Below are 19374 nucleotides of genomic sequence, written 5' to 3' on the forward strand. Positions count from 1 at the left end.
AACCAGAGCTCCAATCTTCACCATATACTAGTTGAGATTTTCATATGTGATCAATCTAATGATCTATCATCTACACAATTTCTACCACAATATATGACATGATCCTAGGTGTACACAATGCCATACAATATCATCATCATGCATTAAATCAAACCAGTTATCCCACAAAGGATGCATGCATATGTAATCAACAATCGTGCCAACATATGTCATTTAGGTAATCCCAAATACCACCTAAGTTAGAAACTCCTCATTCCATGCTACCCGGGCTAATGCAATGATCTTTAACCTCATTATCTTACATAACCTTCAACTACCTATTAGAATTCATACTAGTAACATCTTGCACATACCAGTTTCTTGTACCAGCTCATCATCACTACTGGAGAACCTCCCTATAATTCTTGTCTTCTTGTGTTTATTTGAATCTAATCCCAATTGAAAATTTTCCAACCATTAACACATGCAGTAGTGATCCATTTTTCATCTATAGGTGTGTAGACAAGGCAACAACTACACACTCATACCACCTCATTTTCTTCCTTCATACCGATAGCAGCTTATTCCTCCAATTGTCCTCTTCCACTAAGGGAGTGAATGATAAGGTCAATGTGCTACTCCCCCTAAGGTCATGCATCTCCTTTAAGCCTTAGGAGATATCACATGTGCATTGAATGCATAGTGTCAGTCCATGGTTGTATCTTCTTGCTTCTTCCTCCATTCCTAGTTGATCTGATTCTTCTTCCCATTTTTCAGTCTTGGGAGTGGGTCTTACTTTATTTTTCTAATGGGTCCCTACTTTGCCATATTTTGCCACATGACCAAAGAATTTTCTATAGAAGAAAATAGTTTTCATGCCGAACGCATGATTGGGGGACCTTGTGTCAAACTAGTTTGACCATCTTCTTCTAGTCATAGTATTGTAACCAGCTACCAGACCTGGTGGACCTCTTCATCCTGCAGGAACATTTCTCCTTTGGTTCCATGCAGGTTTTTGACCTCCATATTCTCTATATCCATTTCTATGTTGAACATAGCTTCTGTACTGACTTCCATATGACTACAAGTGCTTCTTCTTGCATTCAAACTCTCTATGGCCCAATCCATGGTAGTTATAACAAACACTATTTGCATAGTTGGGAGAGGAAATATGCATGTTTCTATTCCTTGATATATCTTTTTCATATGCATGATATCTATGAGATCCTAGATTGTTCCTTCTATATCCCATTCTACATTCTTCTGCCCTATGGTCATAACCATTACGTGCAAAGCAATATTCGAAGAAGGAAGGTTTATAACTTACAAACTTATAAACCTTCCTTCTTGAGTTTAGACATGATCATGGAAGAGCTTGGAGGAGTAGGAAGTGGCAATGGGAGAATTCAACATTCAAATTCTCTACAAGGTGGGAACTCTGGTTCCAATGGTGGGAGCGGCCAGAATGAAGGAGCTAGCCTCGTGGGAGAGAAGGACAAGCCTCTGGACATTCTGAATGCTCTACCAGAGAAGAAAGAGGGTTTCGGTCTTTTGGGGGAGGGGTCCAGCGGGGGGCCTAGCCCACATGAAGAGACCTTGGAGAATAGAAAAGAACCTAAAAATGGTCATCCCTTTTTGGAATAAAACCATCTGGTAAATCCTCTTTACCTCCTATCAAGAATATTTCTGATCCTTCCAGTGGAAAGTTCACTATCTCTATTCATGATCGCACAAAGCTGACGTGGAAACATGATCTAATCTTCATTTCAATGCTAACTCATCATAGGATGTCATTGGTCAAATCATATAGACTTTGAATGCATGAACCAGAAACCATAAAGCTCAGACTACCAACTGGTAGTCATATCAAATGAAACCCCGATACAAACTTTGTATATACCGGTTCACGTTCCAACATACCGGTTCACCATTTTGCATATACTGGTTCATACCATCATACCGGTTCACTTGTCAGTTTGCTTTCTTCAATATACTAGTTCATACTTCAGCATATTGACATCAATGACAACATACAATCCTATCATGTCATCAAACTCTACACATATGCCAACAATCTCCCCATTTGGCATTGATGGCAATACACAAGGATATCTCTACATCTTCTTCCATATAATATGTCTTCAAAACTACAGATATCTTCTCTGCATCACATCTCCCCCTTTGACAACAATGCAAAAGTGGAGTCACCAACATCCATGCTCCTTTAAGCTGCTCCCCCTGAGGAGTAGCATCGTTCAACACATCAATCCTGGAAAGTTTTGACAATGCAATACCTGACTTATGTGGAGCACATACCTTTAGTTCACCTCTTGAAGGGGCAGCACTCCTAATTCACCTCTTAAATAGGTAAATGTAGCCTTCAGTAGAGGCTTGGTGAATATATCTGCTAACTGCTCCTTACTGGAAACATGTTCCAATACAACCTCTTTGTTCTGAACTTTCTCCCTCAAGAAATGATACTTGAGCTTGAAGTGCTTGGTTCTAGCATGCAATACTGGATTCTTGGAAATATTAATTGCACTTGTGTTGTCACAAAATATACTCACTGGTTCAGATACAGGGACTTTGAAACCACTTAATACATGCTTCATCCAAATTGTCTGAGTGCAGTTCATAAATCCTGCTACATATTTTGCTTCTGCTGTGGACTGAGAGATACAACTCTACTTTTTGCTCATCCATGAGACTAGTCTACCACTGAGAAAGAATGCACCACCACTTATGCTCTTTCAGTCATCCACATTACCAGCCCAATCAACATCAGTAAATACTTTGAGATTGAAATCATTATTGTATGGATACCACAATCCATAATCTATAGTTCCCTTCAAATATCTAAGAATCCGCTTGACTACTACCAAGTGGGATTCTCTTGGACTTTTCTAAAAATGTGTAGCAATGCCCACTACATGTGCTACGTCCAGTCTACTATGTACTACATAGTGCAACTTACCAATCATTGACTGGAATTCCTTCTCATTCACCAATGTTGAGTCATCTTCTTTTGACAATTTACAACCGGTCATCATCGGTGTACCAACCGGTTTGTTGTCTTCCATGTCAAATGTATTCAACACCTCTTTGACATAATTGGACTAAGTGATAAAGATACCATTTTTCATTTGTTGAATCTGTAGTCCAATGAAGAACTTAATCTCTCTGAGTAGTGACATCTCAAATTCCTTCTTCATTTCATCTACAAATGCATGGCTCATCTTGTCATTTCCACCAAAAATCATGTCATTGACAAACACTTCACATATCAAAATCTGATCTCCATCTGACTTCAGATAGATATTGTTATCTTCACCTGTTCTTTCAAATCCAATCTTCACAAGATGGGAGTGTAAACATTCATACCATGCTCTAGGTGCTTGCTTCAATCCATACAAGGCTTTGTGTGGCCTACACACCATATCATTGTCTTCTGATAGGGCAAACCCATCTAGTTGCTCTATATATACTTCCTCTTCAAGTATTCCATTCAGGAATGTAGATTTTACATCCATCTCATACACTTTGAATCCTTTGAAGGCTCCATATGCAAGAAGCATTCGAACTCCTTCCAATCTAGTTACTAGAACAAAGGTTTATCTAGTCTTCTCCTTCTTCTTGAGAATATCCCTTACATACCAATCTTGCTTTGCTTCTTACCACTGTGCCATCTTCATTCAGCTTGTTTCTAAAAACCCATTTGGTGCCAATAATATTTTTATGCTTAGGTGTGGGTACCAAAGACCATGTACCATTATTGTGTATCTGGTCAAGTTTCTCTTCCATATCTTTAATCCAGTCTTCATCTTTGTGTGCCTCTTTAAATGTTTTGGGCTCAAATTCAGAAATCATGGAAGAATTTTCTTTGACCTTTCTTCTTGTAAGAATTCCTGCATCCTTATCTCCTATGATCTACTTTGGATCATGATGCAACTTTACATACCTAGGAATGATCTTAACTGATTCCTCTTTCTTTTCATCTTCATCCTCATCTTCATCTTCATCTTCATCTACATCAACATCTATTGGTGTAGGAGCACTGCTACTTGTACTTAGTTGTTTTGTAACCAGTTCCCAGAAGGTTAGATCTGGTTCATCTATTGCTCACTCACTGCCAGTTTCCTCAGGTTTCTCAACGGTTTCATCAACTCTAACATTGATACTTTCAACAATTATTTGAGTCCTATTGTTAAAACACTTGAGATATTTTCTCTTGGTGGAATACCCTAGGAATATTCCCTCATTACATTTTGCATCAAACTTGCTCTTGTATTCACTTCTCTTGATATAACACTTGCTACAAAACACTCTAAAGTAGCTTACTACTAGAGTCTTACCAATCCAATACTCATAAGGAGTTTTATCCTTACCTTTCTTGATGAGTACCCGATTCATAGTGTAGACTACAGTGCTCACCACTTCTCTCCAAAAAGTGTGAGCAACCTTCCCTTGAATCAACATTGTTCTAGCTGCTTCAACTATAGTTCGGTTGTTTCTTTCTACTAGGCCATTCTATTGTGGAGTTCGGGGGGAAAATAGTTGCCTCTTGATGTCGTTCTCTTCACAGTACTTATTGAATTCTCTAGAAGTGAACTCACCTCCTTGATCAGTTCTAGGGCATTTAATCCTTTTACCGCTTTCCTTTTCAACTTGTGCTCTGAATGCTTTAAACTTTCCAAAAGCTTCAGACTTTTCTTTCAAGAATGTGACCCATATCATTCTTGAGCAATCATTAGTAAGAATCATAAAGTACCTATCTCCCTGAACACTCCTAGTTTTCATAGGACCACACAAATCAGTATGCACAAGATCAAGTAAATTATCTGATGTGAAAGATTTACCTTTGAAGGTTGAGGAAGACATTTTCCCTAGTTGACATTCTCTGCACAAAGGATTCTCCAATTTGTTCAACACAAGCAATCCTCTAACTGCCTTGATCTTACTAGCCTTCATAATGTTATCAAAATTTACATGGTAGAGTCTCCTATGCCATATCCAACTATCATCAAATTTAGCCATTAGACATTGACTGATATTTGTATTTAACTGAAATAAGTTACCTTTAGTCTGCATATCGGTGCCCATCAGTTCACCACTCTTTCCTTTTATTTTTCACAATCCATTTTTGAATTCCAGAGTGAGTCCTTTATCATTTAGTTGGGCAACACTCAGAAGGTTATGCCCGAGACCTTCTACCCAATACACATTATCAACATTGCTTTTTCCATTTAGAGAGATGGACCCTTTTCCTTTTACCATACATGGTGCATCATTACCAAATCAGACTACACCTCCATCATACTCTTCTAGAGACAAAAAATTTCTTTGGTCACTAGTCATGTGTTGAGAACAACCACTGTCAATAATACACTCATTAGAATTATCAAAGCGGGAGACAAGAGCCTTCTTTTCTGACACACCTTCCTTAATGGCTACAAACACAATGTCTTTTCTTTCTTCATCTTCTCATTCATCATCAGTGACACCTTCATCAACTGCAACAAGATAGTTTTTCCTATTTCCTCCTTTGAACATTTTGAACTTCTCCAGTTTGTCCTTATTATTACTATTGGGACAGTTTACATCAATGTGCCCTATCCTATTGCAATAAAAACATTTCAAAGGGAGCTTACCTCTATATTTTCTAGTTCCCTTAGGAAGTCTCTTGGAAAGAAGAGCTTCAAACTCCATCAGGATCTCCTCATCATCCAATTCTCTACTTTGTCTGGGTTCACAACTGATACTAACCTCTTTTCCCTTTCTAGATAGTGTAGCAGATGCTCTAAAAGTTGATTTAGTTTTTTGAAGACTATCATCATAACTATTTAGCTCATATGCAGTCAACTTAGCAATGATAGAATCAAGGGATACCTTTGTCTTGTCAATAGATCTCAACTCCTAAACAGCAACAACCCTAATTGCGTAGACTAGTAATAACATTCTTAAAACTTTGCTAATAATGGTGGAATCATCCATTGTACCTCCTGCACTCTTGATGTCTCCAACAATAGTTTTAATTCTTATCCCATATTGTTGAATGGTCTCTTCTTCAACCATCCACATGTCTTCAAATTTTCCTCTAAGGCTTTCTTCCTTAGCCTGCTTCACATGCTCATCACCACCATAGATAGACTCCAGAGTATCCCATACATCCTTGGGATTGTCTTTGTCTTGAACATTTATAAACTCAATATTAGATAGATTGCTGATAAGAGCTTCCATGACTTGCCCATTCTCCTGAATTTCTCTTCTTTGATCATTAGTGAGAGTACTGGTAGGGACAACATAAGTATTCTCAACATATTTCCAGTGTTGAGCACCCATGCTTTTAATGTATATCTTCATTTTGTCCTTCCATATCTTAAAGTTATCTCTGTTGAACTTAGGACCTTCCCTCTTCATCATTAAAATAGGATCTTTTCCTCAAGAAGTTAAGCTTATAACACAGAGGACCTAGAGGATGCTCTAATACCAATTGATGAATAATGATGAACAGTAAATACTTAACAGATACTGAGAGGGGGGGTGAATCAGTATAGACAAAAACTTCTTTAACAACTTAAACTGCATAGATTGTACTAACTGGTAAACAACATCACCGATCTAAATCAAGGCAATACCGGTAGTCATAGTGACTGTAAAAGTCATAAGTTGGTAACACTTAGATCATCACAAAGCCCAATATCTCATCTCCACTTCACCCATATGCTCAAACAAGAAATACATCAGAAATATAATGACCATTGGATCAACTTGCATTACCACTTAATAGAAAGCACTAAAACATCACATGAAAAAGCATCACACATAACACACTGATTTTTCACATGGAAACCCAACTGGGAAAAACCATGGTGGGGATGAATACCGACAAGTTGTTCTTGAACTCTTAAGAAGTTCACTCTATTAGGAGCCTAGTCCGATTAAAGACTTTACAACAGGTTCTACTAGGAACCGATCCTGCTAGGGATCACCCAGTTAAGGGATGGTTAAATACCCGGTTACAAGTTAAAACACTGTGAAAGGTTACCTCGCAAGAGGATTTGAAGAACTCAATGATTTTAAGTCACCCTATTAAAGGATTTACAAAAAGCCTGTTAAAGCTGCCCGGTAAAGGGATTTTCCAACTGCTGAAATGGTTAGAAGTCAACAGGTAATACACTGATCTGATAACAGCACTCAATGCCAACATAAATCTACTTCATTTTCTTTACATCTATAATTACACTCTATAGGTATCTACTCACTTCTCTGGTCTGGAATGAATCACTTCACATATAATCATTTGCCTGCAACTTCAAAATGCAAATCATCATCGACCTTATAGACAACGATTAGGTTGGTAGCCAAGAACTAAAACCCTAAGCATCTAGGTTATCAATATAGTCGGTCTAATCTTGAATGTTTAATCACATTACATAGAGTAAAACAATCTTGAACAAATCTCAAGATGTTCTCCATCATCCATTCTTCACCGCTTCTGGAAGCTGATAACCCATCACGCCCTCTCCACTGTTTACTAAGATTTTGCACATTCCCAAGGAAGATAAAATCAATCTTCTTCATGCAAGATCATCATGGAGATTCTTCATGTGCACAAAGTTGATGTGGCAACATGATCTAATCTTCATTTCAATGGTAACTCATCATAGGATGTCGTCAGTTGAATAACACAGACTTTGAATGCATCAACCGGAAACCCTGAAGCTGAGACTACGAATCGGTAGTCATATCAAATGAAACCCTGATACAAACTTTGTATATACTGGTTCACGTTCCAACATATCGATTCACCCTTTTTCATATACCGATTCATACCATCATACAGGTTCACTTGCCAGTTTGCTTTCTTCAATATACTGGTTCATACTTCAGCATATTGACATCAATGACAACATACAATCCTATCATGTCATCAAACTCTGCACATATGCCAATAGAGACATCATCTGATAACCTATAGAGTATAGCCTTCATTTCTATATCATTACACTAGTTTCTTCTTTCTGCATTTCTATATCGCCACCTACCTCACCGAAAGAAATTTCATTGACCTGTGCATGAATTCCACTTCAACTCCATGTGGCCCATTTGTCAGCATCCACCTCAACTTAGTTTGCTATGTTGGTTTGGATAGGATCACCAAACAACCATGCAATCAGATTCATCTACTGGTCCACAAACCCTATCGGTTATACCCTAACCAGTCTACCTTCAACCTTGCACTTTGCTTCTCTTCTGGTGGAGCACCTAAACCAATTAGCACACATGCCAACCTACCTCATGATCACCTTCATCAGATGGGAGCCTTTTGCATATGCACTTTGTCAAGATTATTGGTGGACATAGTTACTAGTAAATACCTTGATGACACCATGTCATCAACCTTCAACTGCCTCCATTTGTGGTAACACCTTTCTTCACCACTGAACTGGTTCTTCTATTAACATGTTTGTCAAAGTGACAAACATATCCTTCCTTCTCTGTACTATCAACTCATCATGTATTCCAGGATGATCCAATGCACATCTTTGATCTCATTCACCTAAGGAAACTTAGTGTTTCACTAGTTCATCTCGTGTGAGCATTCAATCACTTGCCTTTAACTTTGTTGTCTTATCTCCAAGAACTATGATGCATTTCATGCATAATAGGATATAAGATCCACTTACCGGTGGGAGTAGATCCTTGTCATCTACATCTTTCATTACACCAATGTGTCATCCCTATTTGAGGAGCATATCTTGAATCAAGCATGTATGATCCAGTTAGGCACATTCACTGTCAGTCATCTCTTCAAATGGTGACTACATCTTTATCCAGCGGGAGTCCTACTTTTTCACATACACACAGCATACTAGTGGCCTGCACATACTTCTCCTTTGGTGTTGATGTGATTTAGGTAACTTTTGTTGGCAATTGACTCTCATTGGAATTTTTTTGTTGTCATTGATGGCAACAAGATCTGATGGAAGTCAAAAACCAGCACTAGGAGGTATATACTGGAAGATATCGGCATTGGAAGCATTTAGGCCTATACCGGTACCGGAACAGACATCAATACTTCAAGGAAGCCGACATCAAGGAAGATTTATTTAGTAAATCATTTTGTAATTATTGTCGAGGCTGACATTGAATATCTTTTATAAATGCATTGTAAGCCAACACAAGGCATATCATGTGTATTAGGTATATAAGTCAATCTGCTAGGTCAATTTAATATATGATGATGTGGTGGAATAGATGATAGACATATATAGGTATAGTAGAACTGTGAGATGCAAAATATATGTATGGAGATCATTTTTGTATGTGAACATTATATTATTCAATGATCTATAGATAGCTTGGAAAGCATTCTTGGAGGAGAAGTAATACTAATAATAGTTCAAGTTTGTGAACCGGTACAAAGAAAAGCCAGAACTGGAACTCTATTTGGCATAGCAGAAGCATTCCTGAGTTCATTTTCAGTAATTTACTTTGGTAGAAAGCTTGTAGTCAGTGAGGCTCTTTAGTGATGAGCAGTATGCTCTAGGTAGTGTGCCTTCCTACAAGTGCAGGCCTCTATTTTATGTAATATCTTTTCATATGGCCAGTGAACTGATATTATGGGTCACAAATCGTACCATGTTTTTTCCTCATTAATGTTTTCCATGTATAAATTATGTGTGTTATTGTGTTCATTTATATGGATGGTTTATTTTCTTCTTGTTATATGCTTATTTGTTTACCAGTACATACATGCATGGTTTAGAAAGTTAAAAATTGTTCATTCTGATAAAACACTGATTCACCCCCCCCCCTCTCAGTGTTCTCAGATCCCAACAATTGGTATTAGGTCCTGGTACCTCAGAAGAAGTTTAACAGCTTGAGAAAGATCCTCAAACCAAAATCTTTCAACATAGCTATGGAGAAGTAACTTGAGATGGCTCTTGAGGATTATGATGCTGAAAGGATGAAGAACTTGAAATTGCAAGAAGAATTGAATTATGCAAATGAATTCATTCTTATCCTACAAGAAAGGTTATCATTTTCTCAAGCCAAGAGAAAATAACTTTGGCAACAACCAGATGATGACGAGAAGAATGCTCTTAAGGAACAATGTCAAAAACTAAGTCAAGCAAACATACTCATGAAGAATGAAATGCAAGATCTGACTATGAGGTTATCAAAAGATATTGAGGATAGAAAGAAGAAGGAAGATAATATTTCTTTATCTTTGAAGAACAAGTTTGATGAATGTGGAAGATTGACTCATGAGAATAATCTATTGAGGACTGATTTGGCACAGTTTCAGAATAATGAACAAGAACTTGAAAGGCAAGTAACTACTCTAAGAGATGATCTGACTACTACAAGTGAGTATAAATAAAAGTTTAGGATCAGTGCTGCACAATTCGATGACTTACTAAAAAGTCAAATACAGATTGATGATTCTATACGACTTGGATTTGTACAAGGTGAAAGCTCCAGTACTACAAATGAAGATTAGACAACCGATATGAAGAGCTCATCAGAACAAAGGAAACCGGTAAGGCAATCTAATGCTTATAAATTAAATGGTAGATGTCTTTTTTGAAATAAAGTTGGGCATATGGCTAAACAATATAGAAATAAGGAAAATCAAAACTACAATTTTGTTCCTGGTCAATGCACAAACTGCAAGAAATATGGTCATAGATAAAAAGATTGCAAAAAGAATGTTAAATGTCATGCATGTGGAAAGTTTGGACATTTTGCTAATCATTATAGGTCAAGAAATAATAATATCAAATATGTCAAAGCAATTCAGAAGAACAATGTTACATGTTATGCATGCAACAAAATAGGTCATATTGCTAAGTATTGCATAAGCAAGACTCAACCGGTTAATAATGAGAAAGGAAAGTAGAAGGTAGATGGAATACAACAAGATCACTCTAAGAGATGGGTTAGAAAATATGAAGAACCAAGTGGAGATGGATCTATACCAAAAAATCCACTAGTAGAATAGAGTATTCCTCCACCGATAGGAAATTCCACTAATATCTAAAGCATAAGCCTTAGGGGTTGGCAAAGTCACTACTAAATTTTGCATATTACCCAATAAGAGATCTGGAGAAATGTGTTCATTATTGATGAAGGTTACACCGGCACATAACTATGAAACCAACATCCATAGGGTTGTTGGTGAAGCATTAATTACAAAAAATTAGGGTTTTTATTCATCGATAAAAGAGGAAAAGTGAATTCATTTTTACTCACTGAGCATTCAAGCAATCAAAATGAAGTAAAGGTGAATTAAGAACAAGAAAAGCATTTAGAGAGGATTTTGAGCAATTATCTAAAGCACTCAATTGTCCATCGACATTCACTTTCAGGTATTTTAAGAAATGGCATTTGTACATTCTGCTCCAACTTTTATTGAAAATCCCACAATCGTCAAAGTCAAGGATAGGTTAAGGCCAGTCTTTAAGGATGTTCCCAAAATTTCCAAGAAGGAAGACTCTACGGGAGCATTTTCTAGGGTTCTTGACAGAGTAATGTATGTTGAATATGTGAGGGCATACATTCACTGCACTCTTGAGGATTTGGGTATCGAAGACATCAAAAGCATGTATCAATCTATCATACTAGGAAACACCAAAATGATCAAACCAGAATTCAAAGAAATTGAGGATCTAGGGTTAACCAGTATTTTGTATTTACGAAAATTTAAGGATGAAGTTATCAAATACATTTTGAGAAGGGTTCACAATGAATTCATTTGGTTAGACAAACCCTACATGATCATAAAGAAAGCTATTCAAGTTGTCACCGGGTTACCCAGGGTCGGACAAGAACCTGGTAAGAAAATTTCCAACATAGAGGTTCAAAAACTCACCAGTTCTACACCTGACAACACATCAATGAGGATAGGCACAATCACTGACACAAACATAAATTTTGCAAGCATGATCATAGGATACAAGGTAACTCAATCCAACTGATTGAATTCTATTGCAAGTTCATGCATTCATGTTACATATTAGATGCTAAGGAATAATGTGAAGTATGACTTATGTGAATGGATGAGGAGTGAATTAATGCTAAAGCTTACTAAGATAAAAGGAACCAAGAAAGGAACTTTCAGATATGGAAACTTGGTTGTTTGTTTAATGCTTTACTTCCTGAATGATCTACCTGGTTTAGGAAAGAAGTAATGGGCTCATGACATACCGGTAGGTATGTAGATCAATACAACTATCACCGGTCTTGGTACTGACAGAGATGAGAAAATTTGGGGTTATTTTAAGACTTTTCAAGAAAACATGAAGAAAAGGGAAAGAATTTCAAAGAATATTGTTGAGAAATATTCCATTGACACATGTTTCATGATGAAAACTGATGAAAATCTCATGGAAGTAGTTGAACCTAGGAAAATCTGGATTACTGAGCTTGGATATGAGGTGGATGATGGTATCTTTGAACTTAATGAAAATATGTTGTGAGCTGCCCCATTAGATGATAAAACAGCGCACTTCGGTACAATGGGAGAGAAGGCTCTTGAACAAGTTTTAACAGGAAAAGAAGAGAAAAAAAAATAGAGAAGATGGTTGCATATGTTCAAGATGTGATCCACAAGTTAGACACTCAGTTGGGCTCTAAATCTAAACAAGTCATCAAACTGACAGAGGTTGGTACTGCAGAAGTGAAGAAGCCACAAGTACACATTTCGCTAATCACTTCTGACTCTAACTCTAAGGATAAAGAGCCTATGGCTTTCAGAAGGGTACAAAGGAAGAATGTGGTAAAACCACAAGTAGAGAAACAAAAGGTGGAGCCTAGGAGGAGACTTGTTAGAAAGGAAACTCAGCCTACTGCATGTCCGCCATCGACAAGGAAGCCTATGCAGAAGAGGAAACCTATCACACCGGCAACCAAAAGAAAAAAGAATAAGGGTGATGATACTAAAAATGGTAAGACAATAATGACCTGTGCTGAAATTATTGATGAAGTTACAAAATATGGAATATTAAAAAATATATCAAAGTATTATGAAGATTTTGAAGAAAATGAGCAAAAGGAGTTAGAAGAGGCTATTTTACTGTATATAGACATCTATAAGAAAGCCTTAGTTGAAATTTTGAAGGAGATACCTTTATCCCTATGCAATAAACTTGAGGCTAGAAGACTTGATGCTATCAAGAGGGATAGGGAAATCAAGGAAGTTGCACTTTTGGAACAATGTGGTACTATAAATAATGAAGAGATGAAAAGATGTATAGATACTACTAATAGGATAATTTTTAGTAGTAAAAAATGGAAGATAAGGCTTATGATGGGAAGAGTAAATGAGGTGATAAATGAGACAAGTAAGGGATGAACAAAATTCTTTCAGGAAAACCCAAACTTTTTCACATCTCAAGAAGAATTTGCAAAGGCAACATCTTCCACCATTCCTGACATGTCCAAAGGAAAGGGTATTTTGGGCGGTTCAACTCCAGTTTTGGCACAACCATAACTAGAAGTTAAAGAGAGTGTATAGTATGTACCGGCACAAACCAATTTTGAGCAAGAGAATGTACAGTACATTGGAAACACTATGGATGATAATCCACTGGCAGTAACTGATACTGCATCAAGTGGCAAAGCCACCAGTGCAAAAGAGGTTGAGATGGACAAGGTAAAATCTACTGAGTCCATGCCAATAGCTAAAATTGATTCTTTAGTGAGAGTTTTGGAAATTTACACTTCTCAGGTTGAGAAGAAATCAGTCTCTAAGTTGACTCCAACAGAATTAATAATGATGGCCACTCAGAAATTGCTAAGGGAAGGAACTATAGACAAAGGGCTAATTGATAAATTGGTCTCTATACTACACAAAATAATGCCTGACTTTCAGATTGAGGATGGAGCAAGCCCTTCCAGTAAGCTTAAGACTTTAACAAAGAACATATCTAATAACTTTCAATCCTTGAGATAGATTGCAGACCAACAAGCTTTGACAGTTTCTCTATAGCAAAAAGAGAAGCTTTTGATCAACTCATAGAAACTGGGAAGAAGAAAAAAGAAGATAATCTTATTCCCATTGAAATTTGTTTAAAAACATGTACTAATATTTATAGATTATGTTGTAATTTGGAAAATCTTACAGCTAATGTAGATAGCAGATTGAAGGAGTGATATGACAAAATGGCTAATATTGCTAATTCTTTTGATGGACTGACTGCACTAACTACATCTATTGATGGACAAATTTTGTCCTCAGAGAACCAAGTTTTTTCTTTAGAGAAGGAGAAAGATAAAATAATAAGGAGAGCAAGAAATTTAAGAGGATTGGTAAGCCCTAGACTTGATTCATTGGGTGTTCACAAGAAAGAATGCATGGATATGCTAGAAAAACCTACACCGGTAGATACCTAGACGAAGGAATCATTTGAACACTTACTCAGTGGACTTGCATTGATATCTAATACTTTCAAATCAGGTTGGAACACATATCTTCAGTTGCTACAAAAGGCATACCCAGAAATCATGAAGATGACTAAGCTCAAGTGACACTAATAGTATTCTTTCATTCTTTTATAATTTCATTGGTCTTTGGCATTAATGTCAAAGGGGGAGTATGTACATATGTGAAAAATATTAAATAGAATATTATTAGATGGAGTATATGGAGTGTATTGCTCAGGGGGAGAACACTGGTAGGGAATCCATTTTTCACATCAGTGTTGCCATCAATGCCAAAGGGTGAGATTGTTGGCAATTGACACTAATTGGATTCATTTTGTTTTCATTGATGTCAACAAGATTTGATGGAAGTGTTAGGATAACTGGTGAACTACTAAGAGTAGGGGGGTGAATCAGTTGTTAATAGATTATAACTTTTAATCCACAATATAACCTTAAACAGATCAAGTACCAGTAAAGCACACAGATGCCAGTATAAATAGATACCGGTAACCAATACAACTTAACAATTAACCAAATAATCAATAAAAAGCAACCATACCACATAACACCATGATTTTTACGTGGAAAACCCAGAAAGGGAAAAACCATGGTGGGAAGCCTACCCACAATCAGATGATACTTCTGTAGAAAATATGTGTTACAATGAGGTTCTTGCACTTGCAGGAAGGCACATTGCCTAGAGCATAATGCTCATTACAAAAGAGTCTCACTGACTACAAAGAGGCTACAACCTTCTCAAGATAAATGGACAACAATCCAATAGACTGAACTATTGGAAATAACATCTACTATGCCTGAATACAGTCTTGGTTAAGCTCAATGCTGAAGGAGTAAATCCTCTTTTGAATCCAATTTGATCACCAATGATCGATCAACTCCTCTACTTGAATTTTATTAGAATATTCACACATTACATTCCTTAACCATAACCTTTCCAATAAGCATGATACTTTTACAAAGAGTTTCTACCTCTTATTTATACAAACCCTAAGGTCTAAACCAATTAGGTTGGCCACCTAAAGATATTATAATAATATCATTACATAATTCCATATTACAATGATATGCCATGTCTGTTTAAGACCAAAATAATAATAAAAAATTCATAAACCATCTTGAATGATACAGGTAACGTGTAGAGTACATGCTAGCATGATACTGGTCCATAACCTAGATAGGTACTAGACCTATTCTGGGTCCACAATACCAAAGAAATGTCTTCATGAAACTGAAGCAAGATCAATGAACATCTTCAACATCCTAAAATCCTTGAAGAAGCTATATCAACACCAATTGTGCATCCTGCTAGGATTCTTCAATGAAAGCTCTGTCGATAAAGCATTAAACCAGTGTCGGTAAGGGTTTACTAGAGTGTATGATAACATCCAATACCAACTAACCAAAACATGCTCATGGAGAATATAACTCATGAAATCCAATATACTTCACTGATCCAAACATGCTAGAAGTGTCCAACAGATAATCTCTTCTGTTTGTAACACTAGATCTTCTACCAGTAACCAAAACTTCTCTATCGGTAACCATCCATATCAGCTAGTGTTGACGTCAATGACAAAACATCAATGCAACACATAATCAATTCATTCATAATGCCAACAATCTCCCCCTTTGGCATTGATGGCAACACTAGATGTGAAAAATATCTAAGTACCAAGAGATTCCAAACAAGTCTCTCCCTTTGGAAGACAAGCAATCAATCAATAGATCTCCCCCTGTGAATGATATCTCTCTAAGGTTCAGAATGATTTTTCACATTACTATCACTCCCCTTTTGACATCAATGCCAAAAACCTGACAAAATATCAAAGCAATGATATAAACCTCTGAATTTCAAAGCTAACTACTCCCCTAAGTAGTAGCACCATTCATCAGTGCCAGAATGAATAATGTTTATGATAATGCATGTTAGACTGATGACAAACTTCATCAATCAAGTCTCTGCCAGAGGGGTAGAAACCCCTAACCTCTCTCAAATACTCAAATGATTCCTTAGACAGTGGTTTAGTGAATATGTCTACAATCTGTTCTTTAGTGTTCACATAAACCAATTTGAATTCTTTTGTTTCTACCTTGTCCTTAAAAAAGTTATACTTTATTAAAATATGCTTAGTCTTAGAGTGAAATACTGGATTCTTAGACATGTCAATAGCCATAGAGTTATCACAGTAGATAACTACTGGTTCACTACAATTTACCCTGATATCTTTCAACATTTGCTTCATCCACAAAACTTGAGTGCAATTAGTTGTTGTTGCAACATACTCAGCTTCTATAGTAGATAAAGAAATGCATGACTATTTTTTGTTTATCCATGAAACCAATTTCTTTCCAAGAAAGAAAGCTCCACTAGAAGTGTTGTTCCTGCCATTAGTTTCACCTGCCCAATTTGAGTTAGTATATGCACATAAAGTGAAATCATCATTTCCGGAATACCATAAACCATATTATGTTGTTCCTTGTAAATACCAAAATATCCTCTTTACTACACATTCATGATTTTCTTTAGGATTACTTTGATATCTTTAAACAATACTGATTGCATTCATAACATCATGTCTAGTCTAAGTTAGATATAATAGACCACCAATCATAGATTTATACCTTGTCGGATATACCAGTGAAGAAGTATCCTTGATAGATAATTTCTCACTTGTACCCATAGGAGTACTTATCGGTTTGGAATTCTCCATACCAAACTTTTTTAGGAATTCCCTCAGATACTTAGTTTGACAGATAAAATGCCTTTGCCAGTTTGAGTAATATGGAAACCTAGGAAAAATTTCATCTCACCAATCATGGACATTTCAAATTCATTTTTCATGTTTTTAGAAAATTCCATGCATAATTTATGTTCTCCTCCAAAAATGATATCATCAACAAAAAATTCAATAATTAGAATATCATTCAGTGATCTTATAATATAAACTACTATCAGCACTGCCTTTAGTAAAACCAAGCTTCAAAATATATTTATCCAACCTTGCATACCAAGCTCTAGGAGCCTGTTTCAAACCATATAAAGATTTCTTCAATCTACAAACCATGTCTTTGTCATTTGTCAGTGAAAATCCATTAGGTTGCTCAATGTAAATTTCATCCTGAAGCTCACCATTCAAAAATGCACATTTGATATCCATTTGATAAACCTTATAGTTCTTATAAGCTGCATAGGAAAGAAATAGTCTAACAACTTCAATTCTAGCTACAGGTGCAAACGTCTCACCATAATCAATTCCTTCCATTCAAGAATATCCTTTACAAACCAATCTAGCCTTGTTCCTTATGACTTCACCATCCTCATTCAGTTTATTTCTAAAAAACCATTTAATTCTAATAACATTCTTATTTTTAGGTCAGGGAACTAAAGACCAAGTTTCATTCTTCTCTTTTTGATCTAATTCATCTTCCATAGCTTTTAACCAATGTTTATCCTTACAAGCTTCAATAATAGTTTGTTTTCCTCGATTTCAGCATGGCCAAAATTGTGAGGCAGCCCTATGAAACTGGTCCATTTCGTACCTTACAGCTTCTGGGAGAGCTTGATTGACTTTGTTGGTTAGCTCGTTTAGCTTCTTGCTTTTTGTTTTAAGTGTTTTCTTAGTTTTTCCAAGTTTGCAGTTTTACCTACAGTTTGGACTTTAAAGTTCAAACTATAGGGTCTTTCTATGTAAATTCTTGTACACATCAGACTTTAAAGTCTGATGTGTACATGCTTGGTTTTTGCCTATAGTTCAAACTTTAAATTCTGACCCGCAGGTAGTCTTCCTCTGCAGTTCGGACTTTAAAGTCTGAACTGCAGACTGTTTGGCCAATGAGTGCATGTCGGACTTTAAAGTTTGACTTGCACAGGTTTTTACCCTGCATATCGGACTTTAATGTTCGACATGCACTACAAGTTGGTCATTAAATTCAGCATTAATTGTTAAATTTGGGGTTTTATTTAATCACTTTTTGCATTTTATTTCTCCATTGTTGCTTGTGATTTCTTCCTATGTGTCTCCCCCTTCGTTTCGCTCGCCATCTTGTGGATTCAATCACTCTAGTCGTCGGATTTTTTCCAAATCGTTTATAGCAAAAAAGGTAGGGTTTTTATTCTTTCTTTTCGGGTTTCTTTTCCTATTTTGTTTTATCTTCCCCTTTGTTCTTCCTTGTTTTGGAATCTTCTCCAGGTTTTCCCTTGTGTCAAGAGGATAATCGGACTTTAAAATCTGATTGTCCTCCAAAGTCATCCTTCTCCAAGTTGCACATCGGACTTTAAAGTCCGATATGCAGTTGGATGGAGGAATCTCTGCATATCGGACTTTAAAGTCTGATATGTGAGATAATTTACCTTCGCATATCAGACTTTAAAGTGCGATATGCAAAGATGTGAAGGTTTGATTGACATGTCGGGCTTTAAAATTTGACATGTCAATCAAAGGTTTTTCCCCTTATAAGCACATCCAACTTTAAAGTCCGATGTGCTGGTTTTTCTCAAAGGTTTTACCCTTGTACATCAGACTTTAAAGTCCGATGTGCTATTGATCTTCCCTAGATTGCACATCGGACATTAAAGTCCGATGTACTGATAACTTATTCCAAGTATGCACATCAGAATTTAAAGTCCGATGTGCTATTCAAGATAATTTACCTTTGCACATCAGACTTTAAAGTCTGATGTGCTAATTAAGATAATTTACCCTTGCACATCGGACTTTAAAGTTTGATGTGCAAATTTTGTTTTCTAAAGAGCATGTTGGACTTTTTTCCCCGACTTGCTATTTTTGGTAGTTTTACTCCTAAGCCTGTTTTGAGTCTCGTTTTTTTATCCAATTGAAGAAAATTGATTTTGATGATGATAATAACTATCAAAAGAGAGATAATCCTCAGTGTTGGATGCAGTTATCACAAATGTCAAAGCTCCCTCACAACAAATCTGAGCCT

This window comes from Cryptomeria japonica, chromosome 7 (assembly GCF_030272615.1).
Source record: "Cryptomeria japonica chromosome 7, Sugi_1.0, whole genome shotgun sequence".
Classification (NCBI taxonomy): domain Eukaryota; kingdom Viridiplantae; phylum Streptophyta; class Pinopsida; order Cupressales; family Cupressaceae; genus Cryptomeria; species Cryptomeria japonica.